At 45.3% G+C, this 12,213-nt stretch overlaps 1 protein-coding gene across 2 annotated transcripts in view; it reads left to right on the top strand.

The window, feature by feature from the left end:
- LOC126187560 (uncharacterized) overlaps positions 1-12,213 on the top strand; it is a 76,334-nt gene that overhangs the window by 41,192 nt on the left and 22,929 nt on the right. The gene's annotated exons all lie outside the window — the stretch shown is intronic.

The following is a 12,213-nucleotide window of genomic DNA, read 5'->3' on the forward strand; positions in this document are numbered from 1 at the left end:
GCGGTGGGCTACAGATTCTAGCATAAGTGTCTTCATTTATCAGGGAAACAGAAGCACAAATGTCCAACTGTAACTTGATTGTCTTATGTTCTATTTTAAATGAACAAAAAGTTTGTTCGCATGCTTCTCCATAGTGCTAGATTCAGCTCTTGCATCAGTGAGTGGCACGGTGTGTACTGCGTACGCCTGTTTAAGAGTGCTGCACTGCGCCAGCACGAACGCGGCTATCGCCTTTGCCTTGCCTGCAGCATAAACACACAGTCTGAATACGACCTTCACGTCCACATTGAGAGCAACTAGCATTATGGCAGGGACAATTTTTCCAACCACGCCTCGAAAAACACTGAGGAAACGATTTTCTCCCACTTTTTAACACACTCCGCGTGCTACGAGATTGAAGGCTTTTACTTCTAATGTTCTTACTGGTCTTGCTCTTTGTCGGAGCACTATTCTTAATTATTTGAACACTGTTCTGTACTTCTGTACATGAGAAGGTCAGATGCGCTACGAACAAAATAAACACACGAAGCCTCAAAATAAAATTCTGTAGAGTCCACAATCGTTTGAGATTCCACTACAGACAGAACTCTTTCTAAATCAGGATCTGATAGTTTTAGAACTGCAGCGTGAAAGCGGGCGTCAGATTCGTTCTGTGTATTAACATCACGTAACATTATGTCACTATAGTTAATACCAGATGAACACTTGCAGTGCCCGTTGAGACATTTGCGTTCCGTCATCCATTGTCTGACTGTGTGAACAGGCTGCTGCTTCAGTAGAAAAAATTTAAACCGTGCAGTAGACAGGGATTTTACTGTCAAAGCAGACATCTAACAAATTCACAAGTTCGTCGCATGCGACCTTTTTGGGAAGTGTTTCTCCACAGACTTTGATACAGAGGCGATACACTTCAGTACGAACAGTTGACTAAAAGTAAGCATCACGCTCTATAGCTGTTATTCTGTAAGCGACGAAGTGTGGCTGTAATTGCGCTCTGTTGTTCGACTATTCATCGCCTTGGCTGTGGTCTGGGCTAATCTGGGAGCAGTTATCGGCAGCGGTGCTGCTTGCTTCTCCAGTAAAGACGCCGATAGGCTGACAGTGGGCAGCACGCATTCTACACTCCTGGAAATGGAAAAAAGAACACATTGACACCGGTGTGTCAGACCCACCATACTTGCTCCGGACACTGCGAGAGAGCTGTACAAGCAATGATCACACGCACGGCACAGAGGACCCACCAGGAACCGCGGCGTTGGCCGTCGAATGGCGCTAGCTGCGCAGCATTTGTGCACCGCCGCCGTCAGTGTCAGCCAGTTTGCCGTGGCATACGGAGCTCCATCGCAGTCTTTAACACTGGTAGCATGCCGCGACAGCGTGGACGTGAACCGTATGTGCAGTTGACGGACTTTGAGCGAGGGCGTATAGTGGGCATGCGGGAGGCCGGCTGGACGTACCGCCGAATTGCTCAACACGTGGGGCGTGAGGTCTCCACAGTACATCGATGTTGTCGCCAGTGGTCGGCGGAAGGTGCACGTGCCCGTCGACCTGGGACCGGACCGCAGCGACGCACGGATGCACGCCAAGACCGTAGGATCCTACGCAGTGCCGTAGGGGACCGCACCGCCACTTCCCAGCAAATTAGGGACACTGTTGCTCCTGGGGTATCGGCGAGGGCCATTCGCAACCGTCTCCATGAAGCTGGGCTACGGTCCCGCACACCGTTAGGTCGTCTTCCGCTCACGCCCCAACATCGTGCAGCCCGCCTCCAGTGGTGTCGCGACAGGCGTGAATGGAGGGACGAATGGAGACGTGTCGTCTTCAGCGATGAGAGTCGCTTCTGCCTTGGTGCCAATGATGGTCGTATGCGTGTTTGGCGCCGTGCAGGTTAGCGCCACAATCAGGACTGCATACGACCGAGGCACACAGGGCCAACACCCGGCATCATGGTGTGGGGAGCGATCTCCTACACTGGCCGTACACCACTGGTGATCGTCGAGGGGACACTGAATAGTGCACGGTACATCCAAACCGTCTTCGAACCCATCGTTCTACCATTCCTAGACCGGCAAGGGAACTTGCTGTACCAACAGGACAATGCACGTCCACATGTATCCCGTGCCACCCAACGTGCTCTAGAAGGTGTAAGTCAACTACCCTGGCCAGCAAGATCTCCGGATCTGTCCCCCATTGAGCATGTTTGGGACTGGATGAAGCGTCGTCTCACGCGGTCTGCACGTCCAGCACGAACGCTGGTCCAACTGAGGCGCCAGGTGGAAATGGCATGGCAAGCCGTTCCACAGGACTACATCCAGCATCTCTACGATCGTCTCCCTGGGAGTATAGCAGCCTGCATTGCTGCGAAAGGTGGATATACACTATACTAGTGCCGACATTTTGCATGCTCTGTTGCCTGTGTCTATGTGCCTGTGGTTCTGTCAGTGTGATCATGTGATGTATCTGACCCCAGGAATGTGTCAATAAAGTTTCCCCTTCCTGGGACAATGAATTCACGGTGTTCTTATTTCAATTTCCAGGAGTGTATCTGCTGTGCCTGAAACTGTGCAAGCTCGCTTAGAGACATTTCCCGAGGCGGCTCAGACGTGTTGAAACAGAGTGTTACACACTAATACAACTAACTAGGAGCAGAGCAAAAAAAATTTTTTTAAAAAAGAAAGGACTGGACAAAAGCAGTAATCACACCAATCTTTAAACATGGAAACAGAAAAGATTGTAACAACTACAGAGGTATCTCTTTAATCAGCGTTGTGGGTAAAATCTTCTCAGGTATTGTCGAAAGGAAAGTGCGAGTATTAGTTGAGGACCAATTGGATGAAAATCATTGTGGGTTTAGGCCTCTTAGAGGTTGTCAGGACCAGATCTTTAGGTTACGGCAAATAATGGAGAAGTGTTATGAGTGGAACAGGGAATTGTATCTATGCTTTATAGATCTAGAAAAGGCATATGACCGGGTTCCTAGGAGGAAGTTATTGCCTGTTCTACGAGATTATGGAATAGGAGGCAAACTTTTGCAAGCAATTAAAGGTCTTTACATGGATAGTCAGGCAGCAGTTAGAGTTGACGGTAAATTGAGTTCGTGGTTCAGAGTAGTTTCAGGGGTAAGACAAGGCTGCAACCTGTCTCCACTGTTGTTCATATTATTTATGGATCATATGTTGAAAACAATAGACTGGCGGGGTGAGATTGAGATATGTGAACACAAAATAAGCAGTCTTGCATATGCGGATGACTTAGTTGTGATGGCAGATTCGATTGAAAGTTTGCAAAGTAATATTTCAGAGCTAGATCAGAAATGTAAGGACTATGGTATGAAGATTAGCATCTCCAAAACGAAAGTAATGTCAGTGGGAAAGAAATATAAACGGATTGAGTGCCAAATAGGAGGAACAAAGTTAGAACAGGTGGACGGTTTCAAGTACTTAGGATGCATATTCTCACAGGATGGCAACATAGTGAAAGAACTGGAAGCGAGGTGTAGCAAAGCTAATGCAGTGAGCGCTCAGCTACGATCTACTCTATTCTGCAAGAAGGAAGTCAGTACCAAGACTAAGTTATCTGTGCACCGTTCAATCTTTCGACCAACTTTGTTGTATGGGAGCGAAAGCTGGGTGGATTCAGGCTACCTTATCAACAAGGTTGAGGTTACGGATATGAAAGTAGCTAGGATGATTGCAGGTACTAGTAGATGGGAACAATGGCAGGAGGGTGTCCACAATGAAGAAATCAAAGAAAAACTGGGAATGAACTCTATAGATGTAGCAGTCAGGGCGAACAGGCTTAGATGGTGGGGTCATGTTACACGCATGGGAGAAGCAAGGTTACCCAAGAGACTCATGGATTCAGCAGTAGAGGGTAGGAGGAGTCGGGGAAGACCGAGGAGAAGGTACCTGGATTCGGTTAAGAATGATTTTGAAGTAATAGGTTTAACATCAGAAGAGGCACCAAAGTTAGCACTGAATAGGGGATCATGGAGGAACTGTATAAGGGGGGCTATGCTCCAGACTGAACGCTGAAAGGCATAATCAGTCTTAAATGGTGATGATTATGATGATGATGATGAAAAAGAAAGACGTGTGCAACGGACAGAGAGCTGGTGTGGGATACGAGCCGGTTAAACGCCGATCGTCGTCGCCATTTGTTGTAACCAGGAGAAGCTACTTTCGTCCGGCAATAACTGTCGGTTCTTTAATTCCTTTGGCAGAGTGTCCGCAGCTCGTGGTCTAGTGGCTAGCGTTGCTGCCTCTGGATCATGGGGTCCTGGGTTCGATTCCCGGCCGGGGTGTTTGTGTTGTCCTTATCATTTCATCATCATTATCATCATCATCATCATTTGTGACAGTGGCTAGACTGGACTGTGTACAAAACATTGGACTGTGTAAAAATTGGGACTTTGTACGGGCGCTGATGAACACGTCTGACAGAGGGCCCATCAAACTAGAAGACATGAAATATTCGTTCACTATGTTACACAAATAAATAAAAGATTTACTTAATTCTGACACATTTCCTTGGCACAGGAGTATTGGATAATTTACAACTGCCATAGACAGCAAAGCATCACTTGATGCACTAATTAACAAATTGTTCTCTTGATGTACAATCTTCAATATTAATAACACTACAAGTGTTTCTGAAACTTTGGCTTCTCGTTCGCTGCTGTAGCTGAGGTGTCCAACTGGGCAGAGCCACTGCTAGCTCAACACTATATTGGCCTCAGTGTGAGAACGCTGCCATGCTGAAAGAGGAGGCGTGGTCCACGAGAGCGCCTCCCTAGGCGTCGTTGGGGACTGCAGCGAGTTCTCGCTAATGTCTGCGGCATCGATTCGTGTTCCCAACTTTTGTGTCGCAACTGGGTCTCTGTACGACACCATAATTGGCTACGAAAATTCGGGTAAAATCCATTGTGTAATTTGTGGGGAGCCTTGTTTTCGCTCCGCTCAATCGATTTGACGAAAACATTTCGAGTGTTAATCATACGGGAAAATACGTTCTCTTCGCGTGCTGACATTTTTAAAAATTCTCCTTTCGGTATTTCGAACCGTTCATGATATATGAAAATTTTTAGATCACATGTTCCCCGATGTGGAGGGAAGGAATTGGGTGCATCCGCGCGACGAGTCAGTGGATATAAAACTTACCATCTCCAGAATGAAAAGAGATTTCAGTCTGCTCTGAACTTTAAGTAAAATTTCGACATGTTGGCTACATCTCATATCTAATAAAGTATAGCCTAAAATGAAGTATACACGAAGTCTACGCAGTGCGTTTTTACCTCTGTAAACGCTTGAAAAATCCGTGCAGCCCCTTATTTAGTTTCGTGCAGCGCAGTAGCTACGATGAATAACGAAAAAAATCAGCCCTTTATCGAGCGAATGTATCAAGTTGTAAGATACAGAAGAATCAAATTTCTTCACCGAAAACTTTTTTAACAGTCAGATGATACGTATTTCAGAGCACCCGGCACGTCCGCTCCATCGGTATGTCGAGAAAACTCGTAGCTGTTATTGTCCACTGTCATTTGTGCCACAGCAACAAGATTCAAACTTGTTTGAATTCAAACGTCACCAGGTGTAGCAGATGTCAAGCAGTGACGTGGACGTCGCCAGCGTAGGACACTTCGATAGCTATACTTGTGGACGTCTTTTGTCACCTGAAGCTGTCGCGTGCTGTTGGTCTCTTCTGTCGCTTGCAGAGTATGTAGCAGAAACGGTTCTGCTACGAAACGTGCCATTTTTCGTTGGATCTTTTCTATTTCTTCTATTGATCTATACTAGTATATGACAAAGACTGATGACCGATACTGAATAACCGATCGAACAAATCCTTTTAAAGCCAGGAAATTACAATGAAATGACCACCCTTAGCTGCTTACAGGCGTTGACATACGTCAACGGGGACAGATAAAAATGTGTGCCCCGACCGGGACTCGAACCCTGGATCTCGTGCTAATATGGCAGACGCTCTATCCATCTGAGCCACCGAGGACACAGAGGATAGCGCGACTGCAGGCATTTATCTCTGGCACGCCTCCCGCGAAACCCACATTCCAAACGTATTGTCCCGCACTACATTCGCAGTGCCCCTGCCCATTATACTCATGACTCGCGGCGCGTTGCCGATTCCCATAAGAGTTCGGGCACCGTTTGTGCATTCGCACAGAAGCTTTTAAAGCCGTTTAAAGCCGTTTTTCTCGAGCATGAGTTACATTTCCTAAATATTCTCCCAATGAATCTTATTTTAACATCTGACTTCCTACTTTTTTACATGCTCATTTCACATTAGATCGCTCCAGATCGTTACTCCTAGGTATTTTACGACAGTCACTGTTTCAGTGATTTGCAGCCAATAGTGCAATCTAAGGGTAGTGGATATGTTCATCTACTTACGTAATATTTATTTACGTAATATTTATTTACTTTCGGCGTTGAACCATTGCCGCAGACATGGTGACACCAGCTGCGGTACTCCAGTGTCGACTCAACGCTGTGGACGAAGCTGTTCTGTCGGTTTCGGCCGTGATGACAGTGTGGCGCCCTGTGGTCACATCGTGTGGTCCAGTGTCCACTCATTGCTGTATGCAAGCCTCTTCTGTCCACCGTTCCACCACGCAACTGTGTCGAAGCAGTACGCCTTCTACCAGCCGCAGTGTCAGTTATGACTAACTCGGTTCACCAACACCAAACATTCTGCCAACTTCAGACTCTTGAATTTTGATACAGTGCGCTTCGAAGCCTACAAAGCGTCCTTGTAGATTGTACCAGTCCATCCCGCGAAATGCAAAGGTCCGGAGTTCAAGTCTCCGTCCGGCACACAGTTTTAACCTGCCAGGAAGTTTCATATCAGCACACACTCCGCAGGAGACTAGCAAAATTCATTCTGGAAGGGTGACTTTGTACGCTGACGTCCGTAGGCGGGATATCTCGCAACGGTATTTGTCATTCAGTGATCGGGACTGATTCCACCATCTTGATTATAGCAGTGGGGGCGCCCAAGAAGCTGGGAAGGCAATCTTAGTTGTGTCGTGTTAGACGATATTCCTCATTTGTTTAGTGACATTGCCGACTATCAGGATCAGGGCGCACTTGGGGGCCCGTTAAGAAACGGCTTTCGGTGGGGGAGCGTCTGGATGAATACATTATCAGGAAAGGCATTTTGTGTAAAAGGGTGGGACGTAACAAGGAGATTAAGATCTCTCTACCAAGCACCCTAATACGCCCCGTTTTCCATTATTTTCACAACTCGTTGATTGGCGGTCATTTAGGAACCTATAAGACCGTGCAGAAGATTAAGGAGCATCTGACTTGGTCGTCTATTGACCGAAACGTTAGAGAAATGGTTTGTCGGTATCAGTTGTGTCGTTTGGCCAAACCGCATAACGCTCTTCAACAGTGTCGTTTGGCCAAACCGCATAACGCTCTTCAACAGGGGTTCCTTAGTTCTGAGCGTGAATCTTGCCCCATGGACAAACTCTGTTTGGGGCCCTTACCTCGCACCAAAAGAGGTCATCGATATGTATTAGTTATTAATGACGCGTTTTCGAGGTTTACCTGGCTTCTTCAGAGTCGTAATGTGACTGCTGCCACCACCATTACGCATTTACCTAACGTATTTAGTGTTTTGGACCTCCTAAGCAAATCGTTAGTGATAAAGCGCCGGCCTTTCTGTCGGCTCATTCCAAGGCCTTCTGTTTTCAAAGCAGGGTTGAGCATGTGACTACCAGTCCGTATTATCCTCAGGCGTCCTTTGCGGAAAGAGTCAAGCGTAAACTTAAATCCGCACTGATTATATTTCATCAGAAGTCTCCCAGTAAGTGGGATTTTAGCCTCCCTTGGCTTAGCTTTGCCTTCAACACCGCCAGCCATGAGGCTTTGAAGGCTACTCCGGTTTCCTTGATGTTTGCTTATCCTGTTAATTCCTCCCTTTCGAACGTATGAGGGATTCAAGATCTAGTTCCTGCGGAGATCATCCCTCAGGTCGTTAAGGAAAACTGGAATCGTGCGAGGCTCAATATTCTCAGGGCCCACAACAGCCACTACGAGACTTGGGCTCCTCCACTAAGCCTACTGCCGATTCTAACAAGGGAACATCCCCATCGCACCCCCCTCAGATGTAGTTATAAGTTGGCACAGTGGATAGGCCTTGAAAAACTGAACACAGATCAATTGAGAAAACAGGAAGAAGTTGTGTGGAACTATGAAAAAATAAACAAAATATACAAACTGAGTAGTCCATGCACAAGATAGGTAATATTAAGAAGAGGGTAAGGTTAGGAGCGCCGTGGTCCCGTGGTTAGCGTGAGTAGTTGCGGAACGAGAGGTCTTTGGTTCAAATCTTCCTTCGACTGAAAATTTTACTTTCTTTATTTTCGCGAAGTTATGATCTGTCCGTTCGTTCATTGACGTCTCTGTTCACTGTGTTTTGCGACCGCACCGCAAAACCGTGCGATTAGTTGACGAAAGGACGTGCCTCTCCAATGGGAACCGAAAACATTTGATCGCAAGGTCATATGTCAACCGATTCCTCCACAGGAAAACACGTCTGATATATTCTATACGACACTGGTGACAGGATGTGCGTCACATGATAGGAATATGTTGTCGACCCACCTAACTAGCACACTTGGCGAATGGGTAAAAAGATTCTTCTACCTTGCCCGATTTAGGTTTTCTTGTGGATGTGATAATCACTCCCAAAAAAAGTGATTAAAACATAAGAGTTTGTCACATAAACTGAAATAAAAAGTTAAACTTTTCACTCGAAGTAAAACTTGAACCAAGGACTTCTCGTTCCTCAGCTGGTCACGCTAACCACGGGACCACGGCGCTCCTGAGATCACACTGTCCTTGATAATGCTTATCTTGCGCATGGACTACTCAGTTTGTATATTTGGCTTATTTTTTCATAGTTCCACACAACTTCTTCCTGTTTTCACGATCGATCTGTGTTCAGTTTTTCAAGGCCTATCCACTGTGCCAACTTACAACTAAATCTGAGGGGGGTGCGATGGGGAGGTTCCCTTGTAAGTACACTCCTATGGACTTGGTGCCTTCCAGCTGCTGGGACACTTTTAGGCTCACTTCAGCTGTAGCCAACATTCAGCAGTCGTTCATGAGGTGATGCAGCCATTCCTCCACTTGCTCTTATGCAGACAAACGCCATACACGTCTGCTCGCAAGGGTACACACCACCGTTGGGGACTGTCTTCCCCTACAAGAATCTTGACAGGTTACTGCGTCTGCCGGCGCGCCTTACATTGAGTTGCATACTCGAATCCATACAATGCCCGTGCGGTCGCAGAAGTCGTGCATCATTCCTCCGGCCCAACTGCCAGGAGGTCGCTCCTCACCTGCAGCTCCGCTGCACTTGCTGTCAGCACAAAGAGGGCGCTGTCACTATGGAACGACGCTACGAGTGCTGAAGCTTGTTTACTAATAAAGTGTGGGAATGTTAAAGATGTTTTCTTGATCCACCATCGGCCACCATCCTGACGACAACACATCAACTCAACTTTACCCTAACCTGCCACTATACAGGCCACCCTCCCCAGGCCTCTACAAAATAAATTACCTGTCATAAGGCAGAAATAGCTACAAAATTTATCAATGTGGAAATGTTAAACATACGTACTATGTTCAGTAAAAGAGGTTAGTGTAATATGAATTCACTAGCAGTGGCACTATGGCTTTCTCAAAACACACATAACCTTCATCTCAAAAAATTTATCAACTCGCTGGATCGTCCTGTTCTGAATTCTTCGCAGCATAACTGCATCCACAGCTACAACCGTCCTTCCACATTAATGAGTGCAACACAGAAACCCTAACTGACTTTTGTAATTACCTGTGCTGCGGATTGCTACTCTTACTGGTGACGTAATGTCGTAAAGAAATGCGATAGACATGAAAGCTGTAAGCATGATAGTTGGTAGTACTCGACAGCATCAAGGACAGGAGGGTACATTAGAAACTGGCTTTCAATATAGTTGATGAAATAACTTATAGTTAGAGGAGATTTCTATGTAATTTGTATAATTGCGAGGGAATTACCTAGCATAAAAATAAAGGAATAAGTGAAGAAGGAGAGGGGGGAGGGGTGTAGCTGAAGAAAAGGGAAACAATGTTGGCAGTGGATGAGAAAGCCTAGGAGCGTGTAACCCGTGAAACAGAGAAAATATTTCAAGGCAAAAGTGAAATAATAAAAACAATAATAGTCTAATTTCTATGATAGTATTAAATATATTGTAAATATAGTCGTAGGATGTAGATTTGTAATTTATTTATTACGCGATTTGCCCGTGGAGAGCTTCATCAGATAATGTTAAAATTAGGCCCGGAGCATATGGCACGTTAAAGTTAATAGGAACACCAGAACGGAATGACTTAGGTACCTCGACAAAAGCGTGCTTGTCGATGCCTGTTCAGAAGTCTAGGAATTCTGACAGTGACCTCTCAATACCTATTTTCTTTAATGTCGTTTGTTGTTAACGGCACAGCTTATTCCCAAGTGTCACCAGCTTTCACGTAGTAGGCTGATATCCATTCAGCATTTGGAACGCACCTCCTTGACTCTGTTCCTTCCATCTTCAATAAGAATTCAAAAATCTTAGTAGTAATCCAAGCACTCTAAGTTTAAACTGAACCGTTGCCTCATGGCTCATTCCCATTCTGTAAAGGAACGCCAGTAAAAATTAAAAAATTAAGGTAACTCCTGTGTAAGTTGTTGATTATGTTTACTTAACCTTATGGTTTGTGGTCTGCAAAGGGTTTGTATACGTTTCATTTTGTTTATAGTATACTTCCGTTACAATTTCATGTACTGACTCGTTCCATGACCACGGAGAATTCCTTATCAATTTGATCCTTCGGGACATGACATATCAAACATAAGAAATATACGCAGCCCTCATCAAGGCGGCGCTCCTTCATCTCTGGTAGATGACACATAAATGTTATGACACATTGTTTACGTGTCGTCTATCGGAGTGGAAAAAGTAGCACTTGTATGAGGGCGGCGTATGTTCACGTACCCCTGTTCGTATTCTCTATTGCTATGACTGCTTTTGTCGCCGTACCTAAATGCATTCCGTTCTGGCGCGCCTGACTCTGTGTCAATTGCTGTTGACATTAATTTTAACGTGACATGTGCCTCTCGCATTAATTTCAACATTATCAGATTAAGCCCTCCCCGGACGTAATAAATAAATTAATAATCTCTAACCTACGACTGTTCGTACAGTCACTTTATAATAAGGCTGTTTTATCACTGCCATGGAATGTAATAGGTTTTAGTATTAAATAATTGCTTGTGTTCTGTATGGGACTGTGTAATTGGTGCTTCACGACTGAGAATCCAAATAAGAAAATAAAAGAATTTATTATTAGACCAGATATTGGACTCTCGAACTCGAATCTTCTAACGCAAAACTCTACTCACTGTATTATCGGAGCAGCTCATCTATACGACATACTTATATCAAGATAATTGTCATACGGTGTTGCCACATTGCCTTTCTTTGACGTCCACTTCCTACCGAAAATATGCAGTACACGAAATTTTCTTGCAGGTATTTTTGTACCGTTGCTGTTGTGGTTCCGATGCGCGAAGTGTGGTTCACCTTGTATACACCATCCGACCAAAAAAGTCCCGAGACTGATTTTATTTCTGGCGTATACGCCACGTCAGTGCAGTAATTACAGTGGCAGCTCGACCTAACAAGTGTAAACAATGGTCAGAGGGGGGTGTTAAGCAGTCAGTGTACGACCGCAGTGTGTCAATGTTGTCCCGTCACAAATCTCAATAGAGCAACATCACTAACTTGAGGGTTTGACTCCCGAACAAAAACAGCGACGTTTGGACGCCTGCTACGGCATAACTGAAATGCAAAACATGGACAGTTCCTTTGTGGGAATATCGCCATGGGAGATGAGACTTGGTGTTATCGGTACGATCTCACCAGTAAATGACGACGTACATAAACTCACCAGAAAGATCAACGCTTTGACGACATAGCCGACATTCAGTCCAGTTTGATGCCCGAGTTGATCAATTTGCCAAGGAAGAACTTTTCTGACAGTTTCACATGGTTTTATGCACATTCTGTGCGTTGTACTCAAGTTATTTTGTTAGTAACATGTTCCATGGATCATTTTGCACGATAGATCGTCATGATATGGAACGAGTCATTATAGACTC

The sequence above is a fragment of the Schistocerca cancellata genome, chromosome 5, assembly GCF_023864275.1.
Source record: "Schistocerca cancellata isolate TAMUIC-IGC-003103 chromosome 5, iqSchCanc2.1, whole genome shotgun sequence".
In the NCBI taxonomy this organism is placed as follows: Eukaryota; Metazoa; Arthropoda; class Insecta; order Orthoptera; family Acrididae; genus Schistocerca; species Schistocerca cancellata.